Source organism: Anomaloglossus baeobatrachus, chromosome 2, assembly GCF_048569485.1.
Source record: "Anomaloglossus baeobatrachus isolate aAnoBae1 chromosome 2, aAnoBae1.hap1, whole genome shotgun sequence".
NCBI lineage: Eukaryota > Metazoa > Chordata > Amphibia > Anura > Aromobatidae > Anomaloglossus > Anomaloglossus baeobatrachus.
This window is the reverse complement of record NC_134354.1, coordinates 222,015,386-222,034,886: the sequence shown is the minus strand read 5'-3', so window position 1 is coordinate 222,034,886 and position 19,501 is coordinate 222,015,386.

Below are 19,501 nucleotides of genomic sequence, written 5' to 3'. Positions count from 1 at the left end.
GGATGCAGTACCTTGTAGCTCCCTGATGGCTTCAGGGGCGCTACACAACTCTACTCATTGTTGCACTTTTTAACCCCTTACCCCCCTCCCCCTGGCAATTTTTCATTTCTTGTTTTTTCCTCCCCTGCTTCCAAGAGCTATAACGTTTTTATTTTTCCATCAATCTTACCATATGGAGGCTATTTTTTTTGTAGGACGAGTTATACTTTTGAAAGAAATCATTAGTTTTACCATATAGTGTACTAGAAAACAGTGCGGTGAAATTGCAAAAAAAGTGCAATTGCAGAATTGTTTTTGGAATCTTTTTTTCACCCTATTCATTATGTGGTAAAACACACATGTCAGTATGATGCCTCACTTCGATATGAGTTTATAGATACCTAACATGTATACTTTTACTTTTATCTAAGGGGTTAAAAAAATTCAGAAGTTTGTCCAAAAAAAAGAGTAGCACTTTTGTCGCCATTTTCTGAGACCTATAGCATTCTCATTTTTTGGGATCTGGGGCTCAGTGATGGATTATTTTTTGTCTTGAGCTAACATTTTTAATTATATAATTTTTGCATAGATACGATGTTTTGGTCGCCTGTTATTGCATTTTAATGCAATGCTGCAGTGACCAAAAAATGTAATTTTGGTGTTTGGAATTTTTTTCTCGCCACGCCGTGTACCAATGAAATTAATTGAGTTTATATTTTGCTAAATTGTGCATTTCTGAAAACAGCGATACCAAATATGTGTATATTTTTGATTTTTTTTTTTTTTATTGTTTTATTTTCAATGGGGCGAAAGGGGGTGATTTGAACTTTTGGCATTTTGTTTTAATTTTTTCATATTTTTTTTATTTATTTTATATTTTTAATAGATTTTACTATTTCCCCTAGGGGACTTTATCATTGCACAGTCCGATCACCTCTTCATTTCTGCTGATTAGAGCAGCATCGCTCTGGCACGACCTAGGATGTCCAAGGTCGTGAAGGAGTTAAAGGGAATCTGATTTCAGGTTTTTTGTCACCTAATCTGAGAGCAGTATAATGTAGGGGAATAAACCCTGATTACTGGGCTGCTTGCTGTGGATTTTTATAAAATCAGTGTTTTATCAGCAGGAGACTATCACAATAGGACTAAAAATCTGCTGTTGTGTAGTGCCTCATGTCCTTGAGCTTTGTGTAAGCCCCACCGCTTGAAATTGATTGGCAGTATTCTGCCTTTGCACAGAGTACACAGAAATCTGTCAATCAGTAATGTGGGCGAGTTATACAGAGGTCAGAATTCAGTTAACTGGTAGATATAAGGCCTATAAAACAGGGATTTTATCAAAACTACAGCAAGAAGCCCAATAAATGATACATCGCTGGAATCAGGATCCATGCCCCTACACCATGCTTCTATCAAATGGGGTAGCAGAAACCTGGAGACAGATTATCTTTAACATCTCTGAACGTAAACCCTTATACAGTATATAATCATTATTTTTAGCCAAAGAAAAAGGTAGTTGTGTGTAACCTGTTTACACAAGAGGGTTGTGGCATCAAACTCATTTCTGTTTGATAGCATGCTCTATATAGTATGTCCATCTGCTTTACCTAAATAGACAGAAGATGGCCGATCACAAGTATCCTAAGCAGAGAACAGCCATCCATACTTAAGCCTCTTAAATATTCTGGAAAGGAACTATCGATTTTGTAAGCAGTTAGATTTGCTTCTTCCCAATGCCATTTATTAGCTGAATTACATGTACTCTGTATCGATTCTGTAAACTTCCTTTTGCTGCAGAGATAAGTTTCACCAAAAAATGGACTATGCTATAAATACAATGCTAAATAGAAATATTAACATATCAGTATACTATTGTAACTGTACTGAATGTATGTATATATCACTTACCCCTTGGTTCCTCAATTTAGAAAGCTTCTTAGGTTCGTGATATCCAAATGATGAAAAATTGGAAACAAAATTTTCAAGACATCTTGATTTATTCAATATCCAATATGAGCGCCAAATGTAAAGTAGCATGCTATCAGTGAAGATATTAATGGTTGTCTTAGGAGTAGAGTTGAGCGATGTTCGAGTCGAACGGTTCGCCAATCTCATGTTCGAGTGATTTTGGGGGGTGTTCGAGACGTTCGATGAACTCGAACGATTTGCTTAAAGTTCGGCAGTTCAAGTTACGTTCGAGAACGGTTCGATCAACAAAAAGCGTAGCTAGTTACTAGCTGGCTTTTCACTGTAATAGTGTGAGTCACTGTGAATCATGATATTATCAAAATTCAGCGTATAGTGTGCGGGTGGGACAGGGTTTAGATCAGTGCTACTGCGAGTGCTGAAAGAATTTTTTTTTTCCCTAACTGTGCGTGTAGTGGGGCGGGCCAGGCTGTCAGTCAATCACAGACACACACACAGCAAAGTGGATTATTTCCAGACAAGCAAGGGCATGTGTCATAGGCTGTGCATGTCACATGTCCTTGCCTTATAAGACCCGGCTATTTTCCCCGTCGCAACCATTATCTGTCTGCTGCGGGTGGGTGACAGTCACCGCTCCCACTGCTGCTGTGTGCGCTATAGACATACAGTGCAATCTACAGAACGCTTTAGGGATTAGGGAGTACTTGTATTTTCAGCCCTTTTCAGGGCTGCATTACAGCCGTTCATAGCCATTGTTGCTAGGCAGGTCTGTGCCAATGCTGTGCAGGAGTTTATATAACAGCGTCTGGCTACATCAGCTCAGGCAATTCCTTGGGGCATTGTTTCATTGGCAGTGATAGAAAGTGAGGTTTCCTTTGCTGATCAGCTAGCTACAGAAACTGTGCATTCTACACACCTGTCCATTTTTGCTACGCAATTTTAATTGCAAACAGTGCTGACACTTTTAGAGGCATACTAAAATTGTCTGGGATACTAACTAAAACCCGCTTTACACGCTGCAATGTATCTTACAATGTGTCGGCGGGGTCACGTCGTAAGTGACGCACATCCGGCATCGTAAGGTACATTGTAGTGTGTGACAGGTACGTGCGATTGCGATTGAACGAAAATCCGTTCATCGCATGCACGTCGTCCATTCCTCATGAATTGAACGTGAGGTTGTTCAATGTTCCCGATGCAGCACACATCGCAGTGTGTGACACCCCGGGAACATTGAACAGATGTTACCTGCGGCTCCCGGCCGGTAATGCGGAAGGAAGGAGGTGGGCGTGATGTTTACGTCCCGCTCATCTCCGCCCCTCCACTTCTATTGGCCGGCTGCCGCGTGACGTCGATGTGACGCCGAACGTCCCTCCCACTCCAGGAAGTGGACGTTTGCCACCCACAGCCAGGTCGTATGGACGGGTAAGTACATGTGACGGGGGTTAATTGTTTGTGTGGCACGTTCAACAAATTGAACATGCCACACATACGATGGGGGCGTTGCAAATCGCATACGATATCGTATGCGAAATTGCAACGTGTAAAGCAGGCTTTAGTGTTCCTTTGCTGACCAGCTAGCTACAGCACCTGTGCATTCTACATACCTGTCCATTTTTGCTACGCAATTTAATTGCAAACAGTGCTGACACTTTTAGGGGCATACTAAAATTGTCTGGGATACTACCTTAGGGTTTCTTTGCTGTCAAGCAAGGTTCACCACATGTGCATTTTACACTCCTCTCCATTTTTGCTACACAATTTTAATTTCCAAAACTGCTGACACTTTCAGGGGCATAGTAAAATTGTCCGGGATACTACCTTTGGGTTTCTTTGCTGTCAAGCAAGGTACACCACATGCGCATTCTACACTCCTCTCCATTTCTGCTACGAAATTTTAATTGTAAACAGTGCTGACATTTTTAGGGCCATATTTTCATTGTCTGGTATACTACGATAGGGTTTCTTTGCTGTCAAGCAAGGTACACCACATGTGCATTCTACACTCCTCTCCATTTCTGCTACGTAATTTTAATTGCAAACAATGCTGACACTTTCAGGGGCATACTAAAATTGTCTGGGATACTACCTTAGGGTTTCTTTGCTGTCACGCAAGGTACACCACATGTGCATTCTACACTCCTCTCCATTTTTGCTACGCAATTTTAATTGCAAACAGTGATGCCATTTTTAGGACCATGTTTTCATTGTCTGGCATACTATGTTAGGGTTCCTTTGCTTTCAAGCAAGGTACACCACATGTGCATTCTACACTCCTCTCCATTTTTGCTACGCAATTTTAATTTCCAAAAGTGCTGACACTTTCAGGGGCATACTAAAATTGTCTGGGATACTACCTTAGGGTTTCTTTGCTGTTAAGCAAGGCACACCACATGTACATTTTACACTCCTCTTCATTTCTGCTGCGCGATTTTTAACTGCAGGTAGTCCAGCCAATCTGTGAGGAAGGTGCAGGTGTGGATATAATGTTGCCTTCATCCACAGGTGGTTCTCTCGATGTCTGAGAGAGCTCAACACCAGCAGCTGTTTCCACTTCCAAAACAACTGACGACATGACAATCACACTGGCTGTTGTGGGTAAAGGGGTGTAAGGTCTGCGTCAAAAATAATGTGTGACTGCTGTCCCCACAGCCACAGAGGATGAAGATCACGCAAATGCCATTGATGGGGCAGACGGTGGTTGCACCGCCACGCTAGCCTGCATTATAGCATAGTGACCTTTCCACAGAGACTTATGCTTCCTTTTAAGTCGTGTGCAGGGTGGGCTCCCCAGTATACAGAAAAACCACGCAAGAGGAAAAGGACTCTAGGCAGTTGGGTTGATAAATGATTGTTTAACTTTCCCAAAACAAACATTAAGAACCATGCATAAAACTGAAAGAATAGAACAATCTATTCACAATTCCAAAAGCCTACACCCCTATGCTGCGACACTCCCAATGGCGATTTTTACCCCCTGATCACCAACTTTTGCCTAACCAAGGGACTGTCTAAACAGTTGCCTACTACCTGGTAATCCCTCTGCGTAGCAAGTGTGTGTGTGTGTGTGTGTGTGTGTGCGCGAACACGACTTACCAGTGGGGCATTACAAGAGCTTACAACTTATCTACCTAAACATAGACAAAACCCATTACCACCCCTGAATACCCTTGTTAGCTGAAGCCTCATAGATAATGCAGATGATAACAGCGTGAAGGCAAACCACACAGCTCAGGAACACAGTCCTGGAAATCTTGTAAAGCAACAGTCAATGCAAACATGTGTCGCTGTCCCTCTATGATTTTAACTGTAACTGACAAATTGACAGAGCAGAGGCAGCAAGTCTTATTGTCTATATAGTCGGCCTAAGCAGAACAGATATGTTTTGCTAAGAAAACAAAGTGTTGTGTGCACGCATTACTGTCTGGTCCCAGTCTACCGTACCCGGGTACTGTGGTGTCCAGTTGCCATAAATACAGAGTTTATGATCCTCTCCCGGTAAACAGTATAGAATGCACCGGAAGAATGTCGGTCTCCGGCACAGGATGCTCCTCACAAGCATTACGGTCCTCCTCATCAAACTCCAACACGAGTCCCCTCACAATTCATCGAAGTGTTTCCGCGGTGGCTCCTTGCTGTAACGTACACCTTTAGCTTTTCCTTCACTTCACAGACAGCACCTCCTCCGCTCTCCAAGTCCACAGCCGAAGACCGTTTTGCTACTGCTATAGTGACCAAATAGTCAAAGATAGATGCAAAAAAACAGCAGCCCCTTGTGGATAGTCTGCAACAATGCATGCAATGAATGGCAAATAAGCATGTTGCATTCACAATGGATAAAGCTCATCAATACACCTTCACGCTATCACTTCATATCCATGTGACACTTCATGGACGAAGTACTCAAAGTAGTGAGTTTTTGGCCTCTACTTAGAGGTTGGTGACAAATCTTACAGATGACATGACTTGGGTGATCTTTTGCGATGTAAAAAAAGCCCCAGGCTAGGCAAGGCTTACAGCCCATGCAACCTGCAGAGCCACCACGACTTCTGCTCAGAGGCAGAGTTGTGGCTGAGGATTCAGTTGTTGACGTACTTCCAGTACTTTGTCCCTGTCCAGGATGACGCAACGTAACCTCGTCGTCAGTAGCATCCTCCTCCACCTCCTCTGCTGACCTCATAGACTAGCTGACTTTGGTTTGACAGTAAGTGGGGTCTCCAACCTCATCATCACCCTGTGTGTTTTCACTGCCCTCGTCCTGACTCCTCTGAGCCAACCTCAACCCCTGACCGAATAGTAAAGTTGTCGTTCCAATCAGGTATCTGAGTCTCATCAGCATGTTCCCCATTGTCTCCACCAGGAGGATTTACAGTTTGGGAATGAGGGTGTACATTATGCTCAGCACCTTCTTCATCAGGGCCTGGATCCGACTCACAAAGCTTCTGGGCATCAGTGCAGATCATTTCCTTGTCTGGACTCACTGCAGCTTTAGAGCAGACCTCTGATTCCCAGGCTATAGTGTGACTGAACAGCTCTGCAGACTCAACCATCCTGTTACCCCATAGTCAGCAGGGCTGGTGGAAACTTGAGAGCTGTTAGAAAGCAAGTGCGTTTGGGTTGACACCACAAAAGAATGGAGTATTTGGGATATTAAAGTTGAGGTGGAGAAGAGGCCATTTGATGGAGCACTTGAGATCCATTGAAGCACCTGCTCTTTTGGTGCCTCATCTACATTTGGTAGCGATGGTCGTGTCCTTGAAAAAAGGGATCATATCAGATTATCCACGGGAAGAAGTACACCTCTTATTTTGGCTGGTAGTTAGTGTTACGAATCGGTGTCGCAGTAGACGCAAGCAGCCTGCTGCAGTTCCAGTTGCGCCGTCAGCTGCCATTTTTGGCCGTGCCTCGGGTCATCCAGCTGGCTGTTTCCTCCTCCACGTCTAAGTGTGGAGAGATGGCTAGTACGAATGCATGTGCCGATTTACCCCAGACACAGCCTAAGTACAATGTTTCGCCTAGTGAGCATGCTCAGCATGACTGTGCCATTCCTGAGGCTAAGTCCTCAGTTAGTGCTACTGAGCATGCTCCCACACTTAGTGAGAAAAGCCTCTTTGCACAGGTACTTGGACTCTGTGCCGTGTCTAACTCCTGTGTTGGGCCTACAGAGCATGCAGAAGCTGATAGTCTGTTTTCTGAGGCCTAAAACACACTTCCACATAAAAAACATACGTGTCTCACGTTCCTTTTTTTCGGGTCCGTGTTCCGTTTTTTATGGGCGTTTCTCTGGTACGTGTGACATCCGTGTGATGGCGTATGCTTGCCGTGTGAGCGTGTGGAATGTCCATGTATGCGTACGTGTAATGTCCGTGTGGTGTCCGTATGTGTTGATCTGTGTGTGTTGTAAAATGTCGTTGCTACATACCCACTGACAGCCAACACAGACAGAGACGAGCGATGAGAATGAACTTGGGTGAACCTCACCCAACTTCATTGTCATACCACGGCTCTGTCTGTGTGTGGCGTCCTGATTAGTGGACATCCGTGATGGCATCACCGGTATCCGATAATCCCCTGAGTAACTGAAGTTAGCGGCGACATTAGCGCTGCTGTCACTCAGGTTACCCGCGGCTAGGTGGAGTCCTCCACCCGACACCACAACTCACCTGTGACTTCTTCGCTGATCGCGCAGCTCACTTCAGTCACTTGGGCGACTTGCTGTCACAGGTGGAGGATCCAGTGGTGGCCGCGAGTAACCTGACTGACGTCATCGGTGGTCGTGCGGCTCACTTCAGTTGCTCCTTGGAGGTGATAGAGAGCGGTCATTGTGTGTGGCCGCTCCTGTCACCTTCATGTAGCAGAGCTCAGAGCGTCGTGGGACATCCATGGATTACGGCGGACCTGGATGGGTTTTTTGGTTTGATTAAATTGGTGAACGAGGGTGTTTGTTTGTTTTAATTATTCTAAATAAAGGATTTTTTGAATGTGTGTGTTTATTTAATTTTAATAACAGGTTGAACATGGAAGTTATCTTGGGGAGACGACTGACATGTTTAACCTAGGACTTAGTGGCAGCTATGGGCTGCTGCCATTAACTCCTTATTACCCCGATTAGTACTGCACCAGGGCAATTCAGGAAGAGTCGGGTAGAGTCCCGGAAATGTCGCATCTAATGGATGCGGCTTTTCCGGGCGGCTGCTGGCTGATATTGTTAGGGTGGTGGGCTCCCCATAACAAGGGGCTCACCATCCTGAGAATACCAGCCTTCAGCCGTGTGACTTTATCATGGCTGGTATCAAAATTGGGGAGGACCGCATGCGGTTTTTTAAATTATTTATTTCTTTATTTTACGGCACAATATAGACACGCCCACCAGCTGCTGCGATTGGTTTTCAGCGTGGGGGCGTGTCTGACTGCAACCAATCATAGGCGCCGGTGGGCAGGGGAAGCAGGGAATAGTAGATTGAATAATGAGCGGCCGACATTTTCAAAATAATTAAAGGCGCTGTATCTTTTGCCCAGCTGTTCTTCGCCGCGCTGGTTATATATATAAAGGGATATTGACTGACAACCACAGAAAAAAAGGTAAATTGACTGACAACCATATAAAAAGTAGATTGACCAACATCGCTCATTAAAAAACGCATACGGACGGTACGTGTAGCACACAAACATGCTACGTGTGCTGACCGTGCAGGCACGACCCATTGACTTTAGCGGGTCCGTGCCTGCATGATGGCGGCGAAAAACGGACATGTCGAGCATGTTCGAAAACGGACACACATACAAACGACACGGACACACGTTCCGTATTTTTTTACGTGTGTGTGCCTGCTACCATAGAGTAGCATTGGTCTCCGTGTCTCCGTGCCGCCAGTACGTGCAAAAATGTACCAAACACGTACCGGCGGCACGGATGTGTGTCGCAGGCCTGAGACTTTTTTTCAGGCTAATGAGCATGCTCAGGCACTTAGTGCATCAGAGGCTAGGTCCATTAAGGAACTCACTGGACATGTCCGTGAGGTGGCAGTCCATGATAGTCCAGAGGGCATCAGGTGTCCTGATGATGTGTCCATTGTGGACTGGCTCGCAGAGGCCCGCCCCTATGATTTGGCACCTCATCATTGTTCGTAGACGATGACTGGTGAGGTGTTTGGAGTGTGGCTGCCATGAGGTCATCATTAAAGTGGAGGTTCCGGATAGGCCGCTGGTTATGTCACTGATGACGTGGCACTCTGCTTTTGGCTCATGGAGGTGCATTGTGGTCCACCCTGGGTTGGGGCGGACCCAGGTTAGAAAAGGGGCTGGAGACAACAAGGAGGTGCACAGTCTTCTATTATGCTCAGACAGAGCACACCTACATGTGTTGAACCCATTGTGGCTTTAGGCCAGAGGTAGGCAGGGATAGGGCATCGGTGCAGGATGCCACCATACTTGGTAACGCAGAATGGTTACGACCAGCTCCTGTCCTACCAGTCCTGCTAGTGCAGTACAGTGGCATTAACTGGGCTGCTACTGCACCTGCTGTCCACAGGTGTGCACCCTACGCGCACACGGACAGCGTACCCAATGGCCCCTGTGTTATTAACAGGGAGTTCCTGGGCTGGGTGTGTGGACCCTGTGACGCTAACAGGGTTCACAGTCTCCAGATCCGTATGTCATCTAACTCGGTTCAGGCTACTATTTGTTTCAGAGCCACCCAGCTCTGTATCCTCTGCCTAACCTTCGGGTTGCCAGCATCTCCTTTTCCATCTAGGAGCATGGTGGACCCCGACTGGAGATTGGGATATATACCACCTTATCCAAATCTGCCAGTCCCCCATAACAGATGGTGTTTCTTCAGCAGATGTTACTGTTGCTTAACCACCAAACCCATGGACACAAACTTTTTTCCCCTTTCTAACACACCTGTTCCCCTTTCCACCAGCATCTGGCCTTTTTCCACTCATTTTGTATATAACCAAATTTGCAACTCTGCAGGGACACCCTATTCAACGCCGTCTGAGCACAACAGACAGCCCTCGGTCCCTCAGATGTGGACAAGTAAAAGACCATTTCCTTCTAGCCATGAAAAAGCGTTGAGATTCACTCTGTGCAGCACTGGTGTTTAGCGGAAATGCAGATCTAAGATTGCGTACCAGCTTCTGCTTATACTCATGCATACGTGCGTCCCTTTCTATGGCAGGACTTATTTTGCCAAATTTTGTCTTGTACCGGGGACCTAAGTGTGGCAACCCAGTAGTCAGCATTACTTCGAATTTGGACAATCCGAGGGTCATGTTGTAGGTAGTGCAGCAAGAAGGCGCTCATGTGTCTTGAGCATCCAGGAGGACCAAGTCCTTGCTGTGTTGGTGGTGGAGAGGTGAGAATCATGCTTCCTTCCTCTGCCCTCTCCCCCCAACCTCGCACAACAGAAATGTGATCAAGCTCTCCCTCATCTACTGAGTCTTCCATGCCCATCGCCAGTTCATCCTCCATTTCTTTCTTGGCTCCTGCACCTTCTCAATAGTTCGGCTGATACTATGCGCCCTTGTTAATCCCTCTCCCCCACCGTCCCATGCCTGCCGCCTTGGTGCTGCTGAACGTGTGGACCTTGTAGATCTTGTTATCCCTTCTGCATATGACTCCTCCTGTACTTCCTCCCCTTCCTCTTGTCCCACCACCTGACTCTGAATAATGTTTAGAGTGTGCTCCAGCATGTAGATGACCGGAATTGTCATAATGATAATGGCATCGTCAGCGCTAAACATCTTCGTCGCCATTTGTAAACTGTTAAGAAGGGTGCATAGATACTTGATCTGAGCCCACTCCAGCAGCGTGATCTTCCCCACCTCTGGACTTCGTTAGCCCAGGCTAACGTATTGCATTGTCATAATGTATTGCAGCAGGGCTCGCTGTTGCTGCCACAGATGCTGCAACATGTGCAGATTCAAATTCCTGCGTGTCGGCACATCGCATTTCAGGCGGTGAACAGGCAGACCGAAAGACTTCTGGAGCGATGCAAGTTGTTCAGCTGCGGGGTGTGAACGGTGGAAGTGAGCACATAGCGAGCGTACCCTCTGCAGAAGGCCATGTAGGCCAGGATAGTGGTTTAAAAATTGCTGGACAACTAGGTTCAACACATGAGCCATACAAGGCACGTGTGTCACATTGCCCTGGCGAAGGGCCGCACCTAGGTTTGCATCATTGTCGCACACGGCTGTTACGTCACCACCGGAGTCCGCTCCAGCAACTTGTACTCCGATCGCCAGGTAACCTTCGTAGATAGTGCTGGTGATGGGAGAGGAGTCGATGCCAGCGGCGCCGGTGGCCGCAGGTTCCGCTCAGCCATTGGGCTGGGTTACCTTGGGCGAGTACCACTGGCTGACTGTAGGTGGAGGTTGTCTCACAGCTGAAGTACCATCATTCAGCTACAACCAATGGGAAGACACCACACCCTTTTTTAGGCCCCTCCTGTCTGCTGACCACTGCCACACATAGTTCTGAACTTCTGGTTCCTGTTACGCCCAGTTCTGTTTTGTGATTTTGTGTGCTGACTACCGCTTGTTTCCTGACTACATCTCCTGCCTGCTGTTTATGTACCTCGTTGCCCGATCCGTATTTGACCTCTGCTTGTTTTCTGATTAAGTCCTGGCCGTCCAATTCTGTTCATGTTCCTCATTTCATGGTTTGACCCTGCCTGACTACTACTCTCTCGGACTGCAGCCTTCCACAGGTATTGATCACCTTGGGCCCTGTGTAATTCCAAATCTCAGTATAGGGGTTAAAGGGTTTCAGGGTTCTAGGGCTGCAGCTTGTTGAGTGGCTTCCCTCTAGCCTATCCTTTACAGCCCGTCTGAGTTTGTGGATCCAGGCAGGCGTTACACCGTGCGCTCTGCAGAAGGCCATCTAGGCCTGGATAGTGGTTTAAAAATTGCCGGACAACCAGGTTGAACCCCTGAGCCATACAAGGCACATGTGTAACATTGTCACGGCGAAGGGCTGCACCTAGGTTTGCACCATTGTCCCACACGGCCTTCCCTGGCTGCTGGTTGAGTGGAGACAACCATTGATGAAACTCGGTCTCCAGATCTAACCGTCCACAACTCCTCTGCGGTGTGACTCACATTTCCCATACATTTCAAAGTAAAGATTTGACCGCCTGATGGCATTGAGCTCTGCTGCCAGCATAGTAAGGAGGTGTGTGGGATTCCTTGTGCACAGTTACAACGCAGGTGGCCTTACCAGACAGGTTTTGAGTGGAGATTTGAGGACCTAGACGAGGTTGAGGAGGCAGAAGCAGTGGAGGAACGTCTACATACAGAGGAAGGATTGACACACAACTCGTGGGGACGGAAAGACTTGTACGGCAGACCCTTCTCCGTCTCTCACCATAGTTACCCAGTGCCCAGTCAGCGACATGTAATGCTTACTGGTCCAAGTATATGTGGTGAAATGCACCCTGTCACACACAGAGTTTCTCAAGGAAGCGGTGATGTTGTGTGCGACATGCTGGTGTAGCGCAGGCACGCCTTTCTTGGAGAAGGAGTGGCGACTGGGCATCTGCTCTTGGGGCAATGTGATGGGCATAAGGTTTCAAAAATTCTCAGTGTCAATAGGGTGGAAAGGCAGCATTTCTGTAGCCAACAGCTTGCAAATGCTGAAAGTCAACCTCTTAGGCATGTCATGCCCTTCTAAAATCATGTAAAACACAGCAAGGGGACTCCAACCACAGTCTCCCTCTTTTCCAAAAATTGGGCCACACACACCACTTCACTGGCGTCAGTTGTCCCACAGTTGCAAACTTCGCATGTTGATTTGCATAAAGCACTATTAAAAAGCCACCAGTCTTTCATCTCCCAAGGATGACACAGGGGTAGAAAAGTCCTCTCTGATCCATGACTTCTTCATCTTGGTTCATTTTTTTAAAAAAAGGGGACTCCAACCACAGTCTCCCTCTTTTCCAAAAATTGGGCCGCACACACCACTTCACTGGCATTAGTAGTCCCCCAGTTGCAAACTTCGCATGTCGATTTGCATGAAGCACTATCAAAAATCCACCAGCCTTTCGTCTCCCCAGGATGACACAGGGGTAGAAAAGTCCTCTCTGATCCTTGACTTCTTCATATTGGTTCATTTTTTTAAAAAAAGGGGACTCCAACCACAATCTCCCTCTTTTCCAAAAATTGGGCCGCACACACCACTTCACTGGCATCAGTTGTCCCACAGTTGCAAACTTAAAGAGTTGATTTGCATGAAGCACTATCAAAAATCCACCAGCCTTTCGTCTCCCAAGGATGACACAGGGGTAGAAAAGTCTTCTCTGATCCATGACTTCTTCATCTTGATGAACGTTAGTCTGTCCACATTGTCACTGGACAGACGCATGCGCTTATCTGTCAGCACACACCCAGCAGAACTGAAGACACCTTCCGAGAGAACACTGGCTACGGGACACGACAAGATCCCCAAGGCATAAGTGGCGAGCTCAGGCAGTTTATCCAAATTGGAAGCCCCAAATCAGCGAGGCTCAAGTGTCACAGTAATGGCATCGATGTTCACATGCAGATACTCCTATATCTGTGTCTCCTCCTCTTTTTACTCGTCCAGCTCTTTTGTTTTCGCATGAGTATATGACCTTGTCACTTTCCCATGTGTTTGTGGTGTCTTGTGAGTTGTTTGTCACCTGTTAATTAATAATAATAATAAAAATAATAATAACCTTTTGGACACCCTAGGTGTTTTCTATGTGTTTGTATGTGTTTGTGTTTGCCTTCCATTGTTTTCAATGGGCTTCGAATTGGGTCGTCAAACGTTCAACGAACTTGCCCGACCGTTCGATGAACCGAACTCGAACGCTCGGGGGGTGGCTCATCTCTACTTAGGAGTGTTCTGCCATGCTGGGTACACTTGGACATGCGAATCAGCAATATCCCCTGCTTTTTGCAATTGTCTAGCAATGACGCTGCAGACAATGGTAGCACGTTAAGTCAACACAGGATGCTCAAAGTAGTTGAAAAAAGGCCTCCTGGGACACTTGCAGATACTTTGGGCTAGCTTCTGAACCAAATCAATGTAACACCGAGCAGACAATACACCTGGAATGAAGACTTGATATGTCTGGCTACTGAACATTATACCACCCCACATCATAATCCTGGGAGTAGGTGGGATATCCCCTTATAAAGGGAAGACTTCTTCATGGTGTTACCCACGTGGTCTCCAGACCAATCTCTGACTATCATTGCATCATAAACAAAAGTGGGACTCCTCTCTGAAGATGATAAACCAAGATTCCATCCTCCATTGCCATCAGGCTTTGCATCATTTTAGCCTTTGAGAGTCATGACGTAAAATCAAGAGAAAAAATAAAATAATAATATATCTTTATTTTTATATAGCGCTAACATATTCTTCAGCGCTTTACATACACCAGGAACACGGACCCCATTGGGGCTCACAATCTAAATTCCCTATGTGTATGTTTTTTGAATGTGGGAGGAAACCCACGCAAACACGGGGAGAATATATAAACTCCCTGCAGATGTTGTCCTTGGTGGGATTCGAACCCAGGACCCCAGCACTGCAAGGCTGCAGTGCTAAGCACTGAGCCATCGTGCCACCTGTAGCTGGACATGTGGCTCATACACCAATGTTGTGTAAGCATTTTAAGATAGGTTGTGTATACACTTTGTAATGCCTTAAGGCCACTTTACACACAGCGACATCACTAACGAGATATCTCTGGGGTCACGGAATTCGTGATGCACATCCGGCCTCATTAGCGACGTTGTTGCATGTGACACCTACGAGCGACCGCTAACGATCAGAAATACTCACCTAATCGTTGATCGTTGACACGTCGTTCATTTTCGAAATATCGTTGCTCTTTCATGACGCAGGTTGTTCGTCGTTCTTGAGGCAGCCCACATCGCTATGTGTGACACCCCAGGAACGGCGAACAACAGCGTACCTGCGTCCTCCGTCAATGAGGTGGGAGTGACGTGAATGTGGCTGCTCTCCGCCCCTCCACTTCTATTGGTGGCCCGCTGAGTGACGTCGCTGTGATGCCGAAAAAGAAAGAGGTTGTTCGGCGGCCACAGCGACGTCGTTAGGAAGGTAAGTATGTGTGACGCGTACCGGCGATATTGTTCTATGCTGTACGCACTGAACGCACTGAACCTTACATGGGACCCTTGCTTAATGGGTTCTTTGAATTAGAAAACCCATTTTTACAGTAGGAATTAATATTAGGTGTCTCCCAATTGTCCAAACTGAATAACACATTTATTATGAAGAGCCTTCATATACTCTATGCCTCATTTATAAAACTTGTACTTAAATGTAAAACTTTTGTCCATTGCAATTTATAAAATTCCCCTTTATATTATTTTCTAGTGCCGATGAAAACTCAGTATGAAGCTTTGCCCCCAGTCACAAAGTTGGGTCAATTGACTGCATTTTGCGATAGGCCTATATGGCCATACCTTGATGCATATATTCCATGTGTAACCCATCCTTATAGTTACTTCTTGTTGTAGAACACTACCAATGCTGGAATAACTCATCTCATGTTTCTTTTGAAGTCCAAATCAAGGTCTCATTATTAGAAAATCACACAACATTGTTCGAAGATAGAGAACTGTGCAGCTGCATAGTTCTCTCCTTGATCATAAAGGGAACTCTGTTAGTGTTCTCCTTGATCATCTGCCTCTGCACTATAAGGTGCACAATTTTTAAGCACTTGTTTTCTGCAAACAATATGGTAATTTCCTAAAATTGTTTTATTACATTTTTTATGTCAAACACAATATTTATTCAAAAGCAGCTCCATCTTGGGTGTTAGCTGCCTCACTTTTGTTTTCTTGTTTGATATGAGATAGCTTTCCCATATCGTGACCAGATCAGTGTGTAAAGGCCCCGTCACACACAGAGATAAATCTTTGGCAGATCTGTGGTTGCAGTGAAATCATGGACATATTATTCCATTTGTACACAGCCACAAACCTGGCACTGATTGTCCACAATTTCACTGCAACCACAGATCTGCCGCAGATTTAGCTCTGTGTGTGACAGGGCCTTTAGGCGGGCTTCGCACACTACGACATCGCAGGTGCGATGTCAGTGGGGTCAAATTGAAAGTGCCGCACATCCGGCGTCGCAGTCGATATCGTAGTGTGCAAATCCTTTTTGATACGGTTAATGAGCGCAAAAGCGTTATTATCGTATCATCGGTGTAGGGTCCGACATTTCCATAACGCCGGTGCAGCGATTGGTACGATGTACCATAATCCTCGTTCCTGCGGCAGCACACATCGCTGTGTGTGATGCTTCAGGAGCGAGGAACATCTCCTACCTGCGTCCCGGCTGCAATGCGGAAGGACGCAGGTGGGCGGGATGTTAACATCCTGCTCATCTCTGCCCCTCCGCTGCTATTGGCCACCTGCCGTGTGACGTCGCTGTGACGCCGCACGACCCGCCCCCTTAGGAAGGAGGCGGATCGCTGGCCAGAGCAACGTCGCAGGACAGGTGAGTGCATGTGAAGCTGGCGTAGCGATAATGTTCGCTACGCCAGCAATCACAAGATATCGCTGCTGCGACGGGGGCGGAGACTATCGCGCTCGACATCGCAGCATCGGCTTGCGATGTCGCAGCATGCAAAGTACCCCTTAGTCAAGTGTAAGTGAATGTCCACGAACACCACAATATATAAGTCCATCAGTTAGGTGTTGCAAGTCTACAACTCAGAGTGGCTTATTAATTGTAGGACTGTATGTAGGAAGGAGCCCAATGGGATTATTTATTACAAGATATATGATGTTTTAGAGGCCAGAGTAACAAGGAACCTGCAGAAAAGTAACACGGTAGGACACTTAGCTTGCAATTTGTAGACCCATAGGCAAGACGTTCTATCAACCCTCCGAAATGGTACCGGGGAGCAGACAGTGAGCTATAGAAGGGAATTATTTCTCCTTCAAGAAAGTAGCCACAGGTAAAGACAGCTGAAGGCTCTGTGAGTTCTACTAGGAGCTGTAAAATAAGGCAGCCAGTTAGTGAGCCAAAGTGTTTGAGTTCTGGAAGACTTCATCCCTGAATTCTCTGAGTCTGCAGCCTCATCTGGGAGAGCTGCGTTAGGATTTAATGTGGGAGAAATTAGAGATCAGCGTATTTTGGAAGACTGACTGTACAGAGGCATGTGAACAGGTCTAGATAGCTCAAGCCTGTAGTCCAGTAGACTTAAATTTATACTTTTGATGTGTAATGAGAAACTAATAGACAACTGAAATTCATGTGTTGGTATCTAATATATAAAGCTGAATGTGTGTGTGTGTGTATGTCCGGGATTGGCATCTGCACCGTCGCAGCTACAGCCACAAAATTTTGCACACTCACACGTCTGGACCCCAAGAGCGTCATAGGCTATGTTTTGAGGGGAAATTTTAACCCCATGCTTTACAGTTATTCGCCTCCATTAAAGCGAATGGAGCTGGGAGCCACAGTGCAGACAGAACTTCAGAAGAATGCGCAGCCACGCCCTTATATGGAATGTTGGCGTGTCACAATGCAGCCAGGGAAAGAGACAGACACAGACAGGGAAAGAGGCAGACACAGACAGGGTAAGAAACAGACATAGACAGGGTAAGAGACAGACACAAAGAGACAGACACAGACAAAGAGACAGACTGACAGGGAAAGAGAGACAGGGAAAGAGAGGGAAAGAGAGAGACAGGTTAAGAGACACACAGACAGGTAAAGAGACAGACAAAGAGACAGACACACGGAAACAAACAGACAGGGAAAGAGAGGGAAAGAGACAGACAGGGTAAGAGACAGACAAAGACAGGTAAAGAGACAGACACAGGGAAAGAGACAGAGGGAAAGGGAAAGAGACAGACAGGGAAAGAGACAGAGGGAAAGAGGGAAAGAGACAGACAGGGAAGGAGACAGACAGGGAAAGAGAGGGAAAGAGAGGGAAAGAGACAGACAGGGAATGAGACAGACAGGAAAAGTGACAGACAGGGAAAGTGACAGAGATAGACAAACAGGGAAAGAGATTGAGACAGACAGGGAAAGAGACAGACAGACAAAGAGATAGAGAGAGAGAGACAGAGAGATATATACAGAGGGGGAGACAGACATTATAATTACATTTATATCTTTTTGTTTTGTGGTTTTTGTGTGCAGAATAAATTTTTGTTAATACAGTCTATTTTGTTAACAGCAGTTATTAACCCGGGCGAAGCCGGGCAGTACAGCTAGTATAACATAAAATCCCAAATAAATACATTTACGTTTGTGAGTGTAAAGTGAAAAAAAGTGGAAAATTTCATGGAATATGAATACCTTTTCAAGGAACTGTATCAAGAGTAAAGGGTACTTTACATGTTGCGACATCGCTAGCATCGGCTAGCGATGCCGAGCGCGATAGTACCCGCCCCTGTCGCACATGCGATATGTGGTGATTGCAGCCATAGTGAACATTATCTCTACGGCAGCTTCACACGCACACACCTGCTCGGCGACGTCGCTGTGACTGGCAAACTATCCCTCCTTCAAGGGGGAGGTGTGTTCGGTGTCACAACGACGTCACCACAACGTCCCTAATCGGCCGGCCAGTAGAAGTGGAGGGGCGGAGATGAGCGGGACATAACATCCCACCCACCTTCTCCCTTCCGCATTGCTGTCGGGAAGCAGGTAAGGAGATGTTTGTCGATCCTGCGGGTTTACACACAGCGATGTGTGCTGCCGACCCGACATTATGAAAATGAACGACGCTACACAGATCACCGATTTTCGGCGCTTTTGCGATCATTTATCGATGGATCTTGGATTTACACGTTGGGATGTCGTTACCGGCACCGGATCCGCTTCACGAACGAAGTGACCACGACGATATTTCGGAACCGATGTCGCAACATGTAAAGCCCCCCTTAGAGTATTAAGTAAACAGACAGTTCCAGAAGTTAATGTGTGGGAAAATGGATATGTGTACAGTTGTGAAAGACTTCGGCAAAGCCCAAATTGTAATAACTAGACAACTGTATCTGAGCATTTACAAAATGGCAGGACTTATGGGGTGTTCATGGTGTTCACCATTTAGTACCTACCATAAGTGATCCAAAAAAACATATTGCAACAGGGACATGAGCACCCAAAACTCATTGATGCATGTGGGAAGTGAAAGCTAGCCCGTGTGCTACCAGAACACATTTCAGTTTGCTGCAGTCATTAATGGGTCAGAGTTTCCTTGCTAACACTTATTCGCCACTGGCACTGCAGACAATGGACATATATGCACAAGAATGGAACATTGGAAAACAACGACCTATTCTGATTAATCAGGTTTACTTTTAGATCATGTGGATGGCCAGAGCTTTCTGCTGTGAACACAACAGGTCCTGGCATGCATTTGGAAGTTACAACTCTTACATTGTTACACGCCATGTACACCCCGTCATAGAAATGGTATTCAGTAGCCTCTTTTAGTGGTATAATGAATACTACCATACTGCAAATAATATTCAGAAATGTTTTAAAGGAGAATAACAGAGTTCAAGATTTTGACTTGGCCTCCATTAATGTCCATGTGAGTATATGCGGTAGAAAGTTACACTGCTGT